Below are 14,348 nucleotides of genomic sequence, written 5' to 3'. Positions count from 1 at the left end.
GATGCGTCCTTCTACTTTGGATCAGAGTTAAGAAAACCTGTAGAACTGATGATTTTCACAAAGCCTAAATGTATTGTGAAAAATACTTCAGACCTTTTTTAAAATAAAATATTTATTTTAGGGCTGTCAAATGAGTTAAAAAATTGCAATTAATGGCCAGATTAAAAAAAATAATCACAGTTTTAATCACACTGTTAAACAATAATAGAATACCAATTCAAATGTTTTATAAATATTTTTGAATGTTTTTCTGCATGTTCAAATATATTCATTTCAATTATAACACACAATACAAAGTGTACAGTGCAAATATTTGTAACAAAAATAATAATATAAAGTGAGCATTAATTTTTAATCTAGTTAATTTGTTTTTCATTAATCATATGCACTAACTGTTATTGACAGTCCTAATATTTTCCCTATGATATTGACCCTATGATTTTTTTTAAGTAAAGAGATATAGCTTACAGCTTCTTACAGAATAAATAAGGAAAAATAGAACACAATATTGTCAGATAAAATCTTGCAGAAAATTCAAAGCTCAGAAAGAAGCTATTGCTTGGTGTACCATTTGGCCTAAATATTATATATTTATATATATTCATGCAAACCTTCTCCCACAATTAACTTAATATTTCAAATTAAACAAAAATATTGTTCATATATATATTTTAGTTTCATTTGAAATTTTAAGTTAATTTAGAGTAGGGGACATTGCATGAACATTTTCATTTTGTTTTGGTAGAAAGAAAAACACACTCTCTCACTCTTTTCTCCACTAAAATGAACCAGTTTTTGTTTTGATTTTTTTTTATTATTGTTGAAAGAGAAAAACGTCAATGAAAATGAAAAATTTCATTTTGGTACAAAAGGTGTTTTCTGTCAGAAAGAAGTTGTGACAGGATATTTGGACAAGCTATACTGCTTAATCAGACTATTGATGTAAGTTCATCTGTGTGAAAGTCCCATTGAGTCAAATCCTGCTTCCATTGAAGTCCATTACAAAACTACTATTGATTCAGTGGCTGTAGTATTAAGCCCACTGAGCGGGCTTTTCAAAATGTCTTTCAGAGTGAGTTGTGCTCCTCGGTCGCTGAGGAACATTTCTAAATCTCATCTATTAAGATCTGTATTATTCTCTGGAGTAAGGTTACTCACCACTGTGAATTTCTTTTTATTTTTTTATTTTTTGGTAGGATCGGAGACTAGATTTCGGCGTGTGATTAATTTTATTCTTATGTGGTGTTTTAATAATGCTTATCGATTTTGGTAAGCATTGTTTTAAAACAACTGAGATGATTTGTCAACAAACCTCTTGATCAGAAATACAGAGTTTGGAAGACTCCAAAACAAATGGTTAAATGTCTATTAATTTTAATTACAAAAAATTAAAATGTAAACACTAATTTGGTGTGCTGCCAAGTCAAACAAAAATGAATGAGGCATATTAAAAATGAGCATGTTTTTTATTTTCATTGGTTATGTGACCATCTTTCTCACTACATACATCAGTTAGCAAAGTTTGCTTTCAGCAGTGGAAATTTCATTATCGCTTTTAATTCTGGTTTAGTAGCATATTTAAGTTTCCAATAGCTAATAACTCTGGTTTCTTTCTATTCAGGTTTACCTTTCATGAAAGCACAGGGACGAGGAGGAAAGAAATGACAGTAAGAATGAATTATGAACTTTGAGAAGTTGAGAACAAGTAACTATTTGTATTGTGAAAGCTAAATCCACTGGTCTTGATTAACAGTCAGCAATAGCAGTCACTAGTGATCACACATGTAATATGGAAACAAAGATTGTTAGAGCAGATGTAGTGTGTAAATCATTTACACAGGTTGGAATTGACAAAAGAAAAGCATTTATTTCAATTTTCACAAACACAAGTTTAATAAAATGTATCAGTTATCTGAAAACTAATTCTAGACCTTTCTCATATGCAACTTTTTCCAATTAAAGTCACCTTATATGGCTAGCCATGAGGCCATGGTATCCTAGACTTCGTTGCTGATATTAAGCATTCATCTTTCAAGTTCTGTATGACTCAGAATACTTGTAACACCTGGCCTACCAAAGCTTTTTGTTTAGTTATTTTAGCTCCAGCTTTTTGACACTTTCTGTCAGTAACTCAGTTCATTTTGCTGATGTAACTGTCGTTAAAGCAGTCAGAATGTCCAGATTTCATTCTGAGTTCTGCCACTGACTATGATTTACCCATTTGTAAAATGGGTGTAATAATATTTCACCGAGGTGTTGCAAAGCTTAATTAATTTAAGTTTGTTAAGTGCTTTGAGATCTCCTGGGAAGAAGTGTGTTATACATGCAAAGTACTGTAGTAAAGTAACAGTAATGTAGATAGTAGAGGTGATAGGTAGGGCTTTTATCTCTAAGTTAATATTTCAGCCTGTGGTTTTTCTCCTTCTTTCCTTGTTTGTCAGAACAGATACTGTTTGTTTTTCTTTAGTAAAAAGGTTGATATTTGATCCCAGAGAGTTGATAGCGGCAAGCTATATTTAGTCTGTCATCTTGAACCTCCCCTACTTTCAAGGTGATGTGATCCATGACATTAGAAGGATCTGTAATCATAGTCTGCTGTCACTTTGAATAATGTCTAGATACCATGTGATAGGTGGGAAAAGACCACACAAGAATCAGTGTCTTCCCAGCACAGTTACCGAGGCTGGAAGACTGATGGTGATACAGCATTATGTGAGATGCAAAGGATATAGCAAGAGACTACTGAGATCATGGGAATGTATTAAGATTCCCAAACAACAGTTCAGTACTTTACCAAGTTTGCCTCCTTCTTAGTTTGCAAGGAAAAAGGAATTCCAGGCCAATATTTAGGTACAAATAACAGAATATATCATTGCAATGTTCCTGTATAACATGAATGGTATTTCTGTGGTAGTGCTATTTTCCTCTTCCTGTTTATTATCAGTCTACCCTACAAGAAACTCTCAGGATAGTGTGAGTATAGTGTGGAATTCTGAAATCTGAAAAACTGCTGAGAACTTCAGCTTGTCAGCTTGAAATTCCACAATAGTGACAATTAAGGGCCCTATTCTGCCAGTCTTATATTGAGTAGCAATTTACCCTATCAGAAGTGTCTTTTAAATTACTGTGAGTAAGGGTGTCAGATCTGGGCTTTACCTTTGCGCAGTACGACCTATGCCCCAATCCTCCACAGCTTCCACCCCTGCCAAGGCACTCAGCATGCACCACAACAGAGTAAAAAACCGTAAAACAAGTGAATACTATAAAACAATAAGAATGCAGACATTTAAACAAATGAGGGGGGTGGGAAGGGATTGGCTTGGTTCAATTCCCTAGTGATGACACACAATTGCCCATTATTATGGACTGAACCATATCTCCTAGGGATGACTTGAACCACTGAATATCACCTTCACACCAATGACATCCCTAAAGTCAAACATATGAGAGGTAACTGAGGGATCTAGCATGATCAAAATGGTCAGCTGACTGATCTAGCAGGAGCTCATTCAGGATACTGATAAATGTGATCAGAGGAAAGGGGAAAGCCAGACTAGGACTGAGGACTGGTCTACACTGGGAAATTATGTCGGCATAGCTAAATCTCTCAGGTTTGTGAGAGATTAGAAATGTAGCTATAACCCCTTAGAAATGTAGCTATAACCCCTTAGAAATGTAGCTATAACAACCTAACCCCCAGTGTAAACACCACTAGGTCAACAGAAGAATTCTTCCATGTTGCGGAGGAGGATTATCTATGCTGACAGGAAAACTCCTCTTGTTGGCATAGGTAGTGTCTACACTGAAGCAGTACAGCGGCGCAGGTACAGTACTGCAGCTGTGCTGCTGTAGCAGTTTAAGTGTAGACGTATGCTTACACAGGATGTCACTGGTAATCTCTGTGATTAAAATCAATACAACCTCGACAAAGCTGGAGTGCAAACAATGTTCAAAAGTGAAAATGAGTGACGAGATTGAATTTGGTGAGTTTCAAAATTAAAATTGGTTTGATCAACTATATTCTATTTCTTAAAGGGGCATTGTCAACTCCCTAAACATCAGCACCAAAAATGAAACGATGAAAAATGTTTTGTTTCATTTTTTTGCTATTTACCGACTGATCACATGCACTGCTAATGCAAATCTGTAATACTCTAGTAATACCATTTGCCTTCCAGAGCAAAATGTATAGCACACAGGGATAACTGGAATACTGTTGCTGGGATGGCTCCTGGGGCAGAACTCAGCAGAACCATTGGCAGGTACAGGCCCTTGTTATGGCGATTATTAAAGTTAGAGTTCAGTGGTCTGGAAGGTGAATGCAAGGTATAGCTATTTAGTTTAACGTATGGTTGATTTTGTTTTACTTGTTTTGGGTTGGTTAACTCAATTCCCTTAATTAGGATATTTAACATATCTTTGCCAGCCACAGTGGTCATTTTATGGGTCACTCTTTGTGGGTTGTCAGTGCAGGGTTGTTTTTTGTGTTTGTTCTTGTTTGAATTTTATAAATCAGCGCCTGTTTGCTAAGGACTGTAGGTGCTATATAAATCATGAGGTGGTGTCAGTGGGTTCTAGGGTAATGCTTACCAATGCAAAGTAACTTATTCCATTATTCAGTACTTTTACACATACAGTGGTTATTTATAAAAATCCTATAGTTCACAGGAAATTGTTTGGATTTGGGAACAGTCTGACAGTTCTGTAATAGAAAGCTGGCTAGCAAGCAGAAGCAACTTTTTTTCTCATGAAGAAACCTCTCCAAATTAGTCCATGTATTTATTATTAATCATAATAATCATGTTTATTATGCTGGTGCCTACAAGCCAACCAAAAATAGGGTTCCATTGTGCTAGGCACTGTACAAACACGGTAGTTGATGATCCCTGCCCCGAAGACCTTACTGTCTAAATAGCCAAGACCACAGACCCCGGTGGGGGGGTTTAGAGCACACAAGCAGAGCGAACAATGTGATGGCAGCAAAGGGCATGTTAGCACCACAGTTTTTTGTGGGAGGGGGGAGGGTGGGTTTAATGAGAAGGAGATAAGCCACATGGAAAACAAATGTGGGATGAGGGGGGATCGTGGCAGGGGAAAAGAGGGGCAAGTGTGGAGTGAAACTGAGATGAAGAGAATCTGAAGAGAGAGAGAGAGGGGAGGGTTGGAGTAAACAGCCACTCACAGGACAGAGAAAGTCCAGCCAAAACTGTAGAAAGTTCTCTGAATGTCCAAAGGCCCCTGCTTTGGCTGCTTCTGCTTCTACCAGCCGGAGTCTCTGGCTGATTCCTCTCTGAAATTTACCCCTAAGGCCATATGACCGGTGGCAGGGTGAGGAAGGGATCCTAGCCCTCCTCCTCCCCAAATGTGGGTGTTTTGAGGGGAAGGGTAGCGTGGCTGGGCCCCATTTTCTCTCTCTTCCAGTGCAGAAGTCCCTGTTTTGGCTGCTTCTGTCTGCCAGCTGGACTCTCTGTTTCACTAGCCTGTACAATAACTAGATTCTGATATTGTTACTCATGTTGAAGGGTACCTTATTCTAGGAGCAAACCACTGGGGCTGCTCCTAGAGTAAGGTATTATTACATGTATCTGAGTATACCAGAATCTGGCCCTAAACAGATTAAAGAAACAGTTCAAACCAATGCACCAGTCTTTTAAGGATTTAGGCACACGCTAAGTTGATTTTACCACTGTTGGCTGGATTCTCTGGTCCACCAAGGCTGTTTATGCCACATAAACAGCAGAAAGTGGCTTTAAAGCATCCAGGTAAGCCCAGTGGATATTTCCCTCTCTGGAGGAGAATTCTCCATGGGTGTAAAGATGGCAGAGACATTCCTACCAACTACTGCCCCTGCCAATCCTCTGCACCCTTGAGGTAAAGGGGCGAAGCAGTGTGAAAGGGTGTCCATGGGGTATGGTGTGACATGATCAGGTAGGTATACCTGATCCTCTGCTTGTGTCAAGGCCAGCAGCCTTGAATCAGGGAGCTGTAATGGACTGTCTGCAACCCCTCTTTCCACTACATCAAAGCTGCTCCCAGACAGGGTGGAGAGTGAACCTGTGAATAGTTCCATTGCCCTCAGTGGGGAATACTCGGAGTGTATAAAATGAAACATGCATAAATTTGCAGGATTGGGGCCTTACTGCTATTGGCAGGCTTTGTAAAGTCTGCCTGCACCTCCCACCCCCCAAAGGTAAACAGACTCACAGCTGCTGTTTACAGTAGATCCTCAGAGTTAAAACACCTCCCCGGGAATGGAAGTTGTTTGTAACTCCGAAATGTTTGTAAAGCTGAACAAAATGTTATAGTTGTTCTTTCAAAAGTTTACAAATGAACGTTGACGGAATACAGCTTTAAAACTTTACTATGAAGAAGAAAAAGGCTGCTTTTCCTTTATTTGTTAGTAGTTTATGTTTAACACAGTACTGTACTGTCTTTGCTGTTTTTTTCCGTCTCTGCTGCTGCTTGATTGCATACTTCCAGTTCCAAATGAGGTATGTGGTTGACTGGTCAGTCTGTAACTCTGGTGTTCGTAACTCTGAGATTCTACTGTAGTTAGATTTCTCCTAAATCTGAATTAAGGAAATATAAGTATTTGTACTGTAAGAAATTCTGTAAGAAAAAGTTAATACCCAGACAAACATCCCTATTTAAAGAATACAATCTGTGAGTATCCACAAAATAAAGTGATTAAAGTCATTTTATTTTGTAGAATTAAAAAAAAATTAACCAACTGTACAGAGTGATCCTGTTGTGCAAATTGATGTTGTCATGTATGTAGGAGCAGTGTTTGGGTTTCATTTCAAAACGAACACTTGAAGGGTGTTTCTTAGAAGCCAAAAATCATGAGAGGGGTCGACTGACTGCCTTGGTGTTTATATATTTTGCGTCCTAGTGAGGTTTCTGATGCATTTGTACACTTTATTTTTTCTTGACAGCCAGTTTCCACTAAAAATATAAAAGCTTTCCCTTTTCTTCCCTGCACTTTATTTGCTTTTATACCATCACAAACTGCACATGAGAGGTGGAGCTGACTTTTTAACTTCAGAGATCAGTATGACAGGAGGGCAGTGAAAATCAAGCACAACTTCAAAAACACAGGGCAGAAAGGCACCCATAAAACTGGGTATTCAGGTCAAAAACTAGATGGGTGGCCAACCTAAGCCCAGACAGTCCATCAACAGCTTAACCACAGAACAAACCAGAGGTGATTCCAAAGTAACTAACACTGTTCTGTCATGCTCACCAAGAAACCAGATAGTGCTGCTTAAAGAATTTCCTCTACAGGAAATGCCTTTTGATGGGAAGAAGGGGGTCAATCCACTTGGGAAAATGTACCTGTCTTCCACCTAATTATAAACCCTTCATTACAAAATGTAAAACCAACCCATATTCTTGATTTTGTAAATAGTAATAATGTGGAAATTATGCTGGTGGACCATTCCAAATCGGCATTAATTTTCCTTATCTTTGAAGCAAGGAAGTTTTAAAATAATCACATAAAAAAATGACTCAATTCACTCATATGGGCTTTTACTAGTTCAGTTCCTTGCCTGGTTAACAGACATTATAATCATCCAACATATTACCACTTGAATTTTGCCTGCCTAAGTAATTTTTGTCATGAATTATTTCTGTTCTTGGAATCCAGACATTTCGGTTTGACTACATTTCATTGGTGTTTTGTAGCAGACCCTACATATGTTTGGAGAGTGAAATACAGAAGGGATATTATTATTATTATTTTAATTATGTATATGACCTAGCACCTAGAGGCAAGGAACCCATTATGGCCCTAATTACTGTACAAACATAAAGAGTTCCTGCTCAGAGAGCTCGCAGTCTAAGTGTAAGACTATGGACAAAAGATGGATAAAAACAATCATATATTTAGGGCAAAGTGATGTTTAACTTTGACATCAGTTGTATGATACAGGAGATTTAGGCTCAGATTTTCAAAGTCTTCTAGCCTGATGGACCCTGGCATCTGTATGGATCCCCACTGAAGTCAATGGGGTTCTCCCTGGCACAGGAGTCTGCCCATGTGGAAGCAGTTGCAGAATTATGCCCCCAAGACTGTGCAGAACTGTTGCCCTGAAGAACTCATCAGGGCAGGGAATTTGTCTAACACTCTTTGGACAGCACCTAGCATAAAGCGGGTCTGAACATGACAGGGGCCATTGGCCATTAATGTACTGTAAGTAATAATTTAGTGAAACATGGCCCACAAATGCATAACAGTGGTACTACAATGTCAGAATTCCTTAGCCAACTTATTTCATTATGATTCAGCAAATCTATGCAGTATTTTAGTTTTTTAAATTCATGAATGGTCATGAAGGGTTAACAGCAGTCTCAGCTAATTATCTGATTTCATATCCATGTTTTAAATAGAATTCCACAAAACTTCCAAGTGCAGTGCTGAAGAAATGAATACCTAGTCTCTCTCACTTTTCACTAAATGTTTGATATGTAGCCCTTCTTGCCTAGTTATGCTTCTGTCTATTAAACAGAAATGGCTGGTTTTGCAATAAGAAAAAGTGTGATTTCTAGTTCTTGATCCAATTTCTTATTAAAAGATTTTGAATACATAGGAACTTGGGAAAGATGTGGTTGTAAGAAAATAGCATGGAAAACCAGCTTAAAACAAAGATTTTCCATTAATATTTTCAAGTTTTCCAGGTAAATAATGAGCTAGGCTCTATAAAGGGGAGTTGTCCCTCTATATGGTGAGCTATATGCAAGGGCATAAAGTGGAGGAGTACCTCACACTTTTGTGTAATTGGTTTTCAGGTAAGCTGTGTAGTAGATCTTTGATTTATATGGGTCTGCAGTTTTCCATTGGGCCCAGCTAAGCTTTCTATAGTCATAAAGTTTCTTTGGTGTTTATTGTCTAGAACCAAGCAGACAAACTTGTTTTTAAAGAATAAAGTGAAATTCTGTATCAATGTATAATGTTTTGTTTCCAGTTCTTCCTACATTAATGTACAATACTGGGGATTTATATACAACAAGAAACATTTTAAGATTTGTCACATTTTGTATTTCTTCTTGTGTCTGCAGCATTGTGAGCTGGAAATGGAATATAATCTAAAAATATCGTGTATCATAAAGACTGAGACATGTAGCATTAATTTAATGCAAGTCATTTCATATCTTGTATTCCAACTATCAGAACTGGACAAGGAATCAGCACAAGTCAAATTGAACATCGAGACTTTGCAGGTAGTGGGACCTTTCCTGGTCCTCAGCTCCTCTCACTGAGCCAGATTATGCCCCTTAGATCAATGCATGGATAGGACTTTATAAGCACAGACCTTAACCCTTCTGAGGATGTCACCGTCCATCAGGACCCTTCAGAAGTCTTGCCTCACAGTCTGGGGTCCCTGTTGGAGAAAAGAGCAGAAGCAGGGCAATCCAGTGGGATGACTAGGCCAGTGAAGGGAAGAATGGTCCAGGGGTTAGGGCACTAGCCTGGGATTTAGGAGATCTAAGTTCCATTCACTAATTTGCCCCTGACTTCTTTTGTAAACTTGGGCATGTCACATAGTCTTTCTGAGTCTCAGTTCCCTGTCTGTAACATGGGGATAAAAGTGTGATTTGGAGAATCTGTACTATTTATAAATTCTGTGTGAGATTATGAACTCTCCGTATGTGTCAGACTGCAAATCCCATTTTGACTGTAAATCTGCTTTTGCCTTCCTGGTAGGGTGACCAGATAGCAAGTGTTAAAAATTGGGGTTGGGGGAGATGGCGGTAACAGGTGCCTATATAAGACAAAGCCTCAAATATTGGGACTGTCCCTATAAAATCGGGACATTTGGTAACCCTACTTCCTGATGTCTTTTTTACCTTCATGTTAGACTGAAATTCCAATGGGAACAGGGCTGACAGTAGATGGTTGTTAAATTTTAACAACCATCCATTCAAATAAAGCACTTTCAACAAAGAGATGGTTGCTGTCCAGAGTACACCAGGTTTTCAGATCAGAGCTCCGGAGGTGAGGTAACTAAGCAATAGATCACCTGATGAGAGACTTTGGTCTCCTGATGACACTGAACTCAGTCACCAGACAGAGGGGACTCGAAAATAATAAAAGGGCAGGAGATGCCTCAGTCAGGGCTTCCCTGGCCATTTTTCACTAGCTCAGGCTGAAAGAAGCCTGATGAGACAATCAGAACTCTCTTTTCTGAACGCAAGTGGGTTCCCAAGGGAATGGTGAGACAGTGAGAAGCACTGCATTTATGATGTTTGTTGTTTTCCAAATGGTCTGTGTGTGACACTTGGCAGCTCAAGGTGATAGCTCATGCCGAAGCTGTAGGCCAATTCACTTGTGTATTAGTGTAGAGCAAAGTGACTGTTAAATGTATTAAGTGTTTAAACTTCATGAAAACTAGTGGGATGCTACTTGCATTGTTTTCACTTATCTGTATCCTGTTATAATAGCAAACATTTACATTGTGTATATATCCCTATAACTAAATAACTATCGAAAAGCCATAAAATGAGAAAGAAGCCTTGTAGAATGCAAATAAAAAACTTTAACAGAAAAGTGCTACTTTCAAAGCAAGTGGTCATTGAAGTCAAAGACTCAAAGTGCATTCCTCACTCTCCACCATCAAAGGAAAAGCCCATGTGAGCAGTGACACTGGCAGTTTTCTGTCACAAGAATCTATAAGTATGGATTCAAGGAAAGATCCTTCAACTTTGGACTGTTTGTACTCTTACATGGAAGTATACCAGATGCAAAATGGAGACAGACAATCTGGGAACCCTGAAAATACTTTTGGGAAACTGGCAGTTTATTAAATCACTACCATCATTTGGAACTACAAATTGTGACTCACCTGTACATATATTTTACCTGCTTTAACCTCTCAATAACTCTCGCTTCCTTTTCTTAGCTAATAAGCCTTTAGTTAGTTTACTATAGAATTGGCTGCCTGCGTTGTCTTTGTAAGATCTAAAGTGTCAATTGATCTGGAGTAAGAAACTGGTCTCTTGGGACTGGGAGGAATCTGATGTTGTTGTGATTTTTGGTTTAAGTGATTTTTTTTATCATGAAGTCCAGTTTGTCTGGGTGGTAAGATAGACTGGAGAGTCTAAGGGGACTGTCTGTGACTCCATGATAAGACTAGTGCAGTGATCCAGGAGTTCACATTTGTTACTGGCTTGGTGAAATCTAATGATAGAATACACCACAAGTTTAGGGTGTCTGCCCTATTTTCTGACAATCTGCCCTCAGGCAGGCATTCACGTGAGCCACTCCAGACAGCGTGACACTGTACTTTCTTGTTCTTTATCTGTTAAGTAAAAGAGCAAAGTGCAAATCCTGTGCAAAGTGTTTTTCTGTTATATATAGAGCCCTATCAAATTCATAGCCATGAAAAATGCATCACAGACTGTGAAATCTAGTCTCCCCCATGAAATCTAGCTATTGTAGGGGGGTCCTGGTATTGCCACCCTTACTTCTGCGTGGCCTTCAGAGCTAGATGGCCAGAGAGTGGCGGCTGCTGTGCGAGTGCCCAGCTTTGAAGGTAGCACCACTGCCAGCAGCAAAGCAGAAGTGAGAATGGCATGGTATGGTGGGGGAGGTTGTCACTTTTCGGGGAAGCAGGGCTGGCCTTATGGATGGGCGCTGTGGGTGACTGCCCAGGGCAGCATGGTCAGGTGGGTGCCAAGGTCATCCTCCTACATACACACGGCCATCCCAAGGCCCCTTTAACCCTGAGTGCTGGGTCCACAGCCAGGGAGGGGCAGGGCTGGAGTCGCCCTGGCCAGTGGTTCCTATCGTGCATCAGGCTCAACAACTAGTCCTGGCCAGGCAGGTACGGGACTTCCTCTTTTCAACATGGGTTGCTCTCAGAGCCGGGTCAGAACCATCTCAATGAACCTCTCCTGGCTGCAGGAAGCTCTGTGACTGCTAGCTGGGAGGCCAGCTCTGAAGGCAGTGCCACCGCCAGCAGCAGCACAGAAGTAAGGGTAGCGATATTCTGATCCCCTCTACAATACCCTAATACCCCCCCCCCCACTACTCCCTTTTGGGTCTGCACCCTCACAGTTACAACAGCGTGAAATTTCAGATTTAAATATCTGAAACTGTTACAGTTCAGATTTTTAAAATCCTGTCATGAAATTTACCAAAATGAACCGTGAATTTGGTAGGGACCTAGCTATATACCACTCTTACCATGTAGCTCCCTAGAGAGCAATGCAGAAGTCTCACACCTTCAGTGGGATTCTGGGAGAGGGTGTGTTTATGTTACTGGAGTTTCTTGGGAATCAGCATGGTCCTGGAGGTAAGTAGGGGCTGAGGGGCTCCATTTCCATGAAGGAGTAACAGACTGAGACTCTACCTCACAGGGCTTTTATGTGGATGGATGCATTGAAAATTTTGAGGTACTCAGATACTGTGATAATGGGGACCATGTGTAGGTAATAGGCACAGCAGGGGAAGGGAGTGTAGAAACTGCATATTATATTCTTTCCAGGCCTGTGGAAGTCAGTCAGAAAAGATCAAACAGCCTCAGCAGTATTATCTTTTCCACAGTTTACCTCCCAGGGGCCCTTGCAAGCAGGGCCACATTGGTTCTTCTAAGTTCAGGACCTTCTGAAGCCACTGGGTGGATGGACAGGCAGGATTTGTCCCTATCTTATGTGACAGGTGGCTGAGTGGCATTTCTACATACATTCAAGGGAAAAGCTAACTAAGCCTCCCCCCCACCCTTCTCTCTTTCAATTATGTAAAATTCTATGAGTTACTGAGTGTGTATGTCAGGGCCGACTAAGAGCACTTGAAGTTTGCAAATATGCATTTACAAATTAGCATGCTGCCAAAGTCATTTGTAACTGTAATACCTCCAGTGCTCTTAAGCTCAAAAGCAGTGGTATGGGTGAACCTGAAAGGCAGCAGTAGTATTTCTATGCTAATATGCTATAAAATGTCTTAGCAAAATCAGAAAGTCCTGCTGCAGTGGTGTTTATTTTCACTGATGTGATTTAGGTGAGTTTCATGTGAGAATCTTTTGTATTGTATTTCCAAAATGATCACTACTAGAATAGCACAGTATTATAATACTTTACGATATAAAGTTGCTTGAGCAGCAGAAAGCTCCTAATAGAGTGCTACACAGTGGAGCACTTAAACAATTTAATGTAACTTTCATGTCCAGTATTTTAAAGAATTGCTGTGAGCCCTGTTAGCAGTGGTTTTGGGAAAGCAGGGTGTAATACTGAAGAGAAAGTTCCTTACCAGAGAGCTTCCTGGCACTGAACCCTTGCGCTGCTGTTCAAGCAGAGTCAGGTGGGAACATTTTCAAGGAAATGTCGAATACTACTCCTTTTGCCCAGAAACGGCAGAGCTATTTTTAGGAATATTTTCCATTGGGTTGAAGTACATTTCAGTTACTATAGTATGATGGGGTATGTCATATTATATGTTATGTTGCATTGGGAAAATGACTATATTGCATCATTTTTGTAGGCAGCATTGAAGGATGCTGAGATATTCAGATTTCCCTGTACATGTGCCAATTTGCATGTAATCCAGATATAGCATAAATAGCACAGATATAATGGAGGATCTAATTCTGCACTCACACCAGTGTCAATCAGGTGTAACTCCACTATAGTATGTTATTTTACACCAGTGTAAAAGCTATGCAAGTGAGATCAGAATCAGGCTCAGAGTATTTTGGTCATATGCCATGTATGATACCTAAAATAAGACAGTTGTTTTGGAAGAAGTTGTTTTTCAGAGATAGTTGTGATCTAAAGCTATGGGCTTGTGAGGCTCAAAAATACAACTATCTGAAATCCAGCCATCCTTTTTTAGGCCTCTTCAAATTAGGGAGGTATGTATTAATACCTTCCAACCCTGCATGTGAAATCCCCTGATAGCTGCAAAGGAGTAGTACAGATATCCCAGATTACACAGGGCCAGATTCTTGGCTCAGGGACCCAGTTTTGGCTCCATGATTCTGAAACTGCTTTGGCCCCAACATAAGGTAAAACAGCTGAGAGGGACAATATACCAATCCACTTCTTCCCTCTCCTGGAACACCCCTTTGTCAGGGTGTACAATTGGAGAAGAGCCAGCTTTGCTGGCTTTATGCCATTGGAGAATTTCCCTCAGACTGGCAGCTGCTATCAGATTCCAGCTTCTTCCCACTGAAACAGGGGCAGAGAATCTGCTCCAAGATTCCTCAAAGATGCTCTTCTTCCCCAGACTCTATATCAAAGTAGCAACATTTTACAGGGGAAGAGCCCCATTGGACTTTCTGTTTTCATCTAAGTAAAAGAAATCAAACTCATACCCCTGACAGAAAATTTATTTTATTTTGGATAATTTA

Source organism: Gopherus evgoodei, chromosome 6 (assembly GCF_007399415.2).
Source record: "Gopherus evgoodei ecotype Sinaloan lineage chromosome 6, rGopEvg1_v1.p, whole genome shotgun sequence".
Taxonomy (NCBI): domain Eukaryota; kingdom Metazoa; phylum Chordata; order Testudines; family Testudinidae; genus Gopherus; species Gopherus evgoodei.
This window is presented reverse-complemented; position numbering follows the sequence as displayed.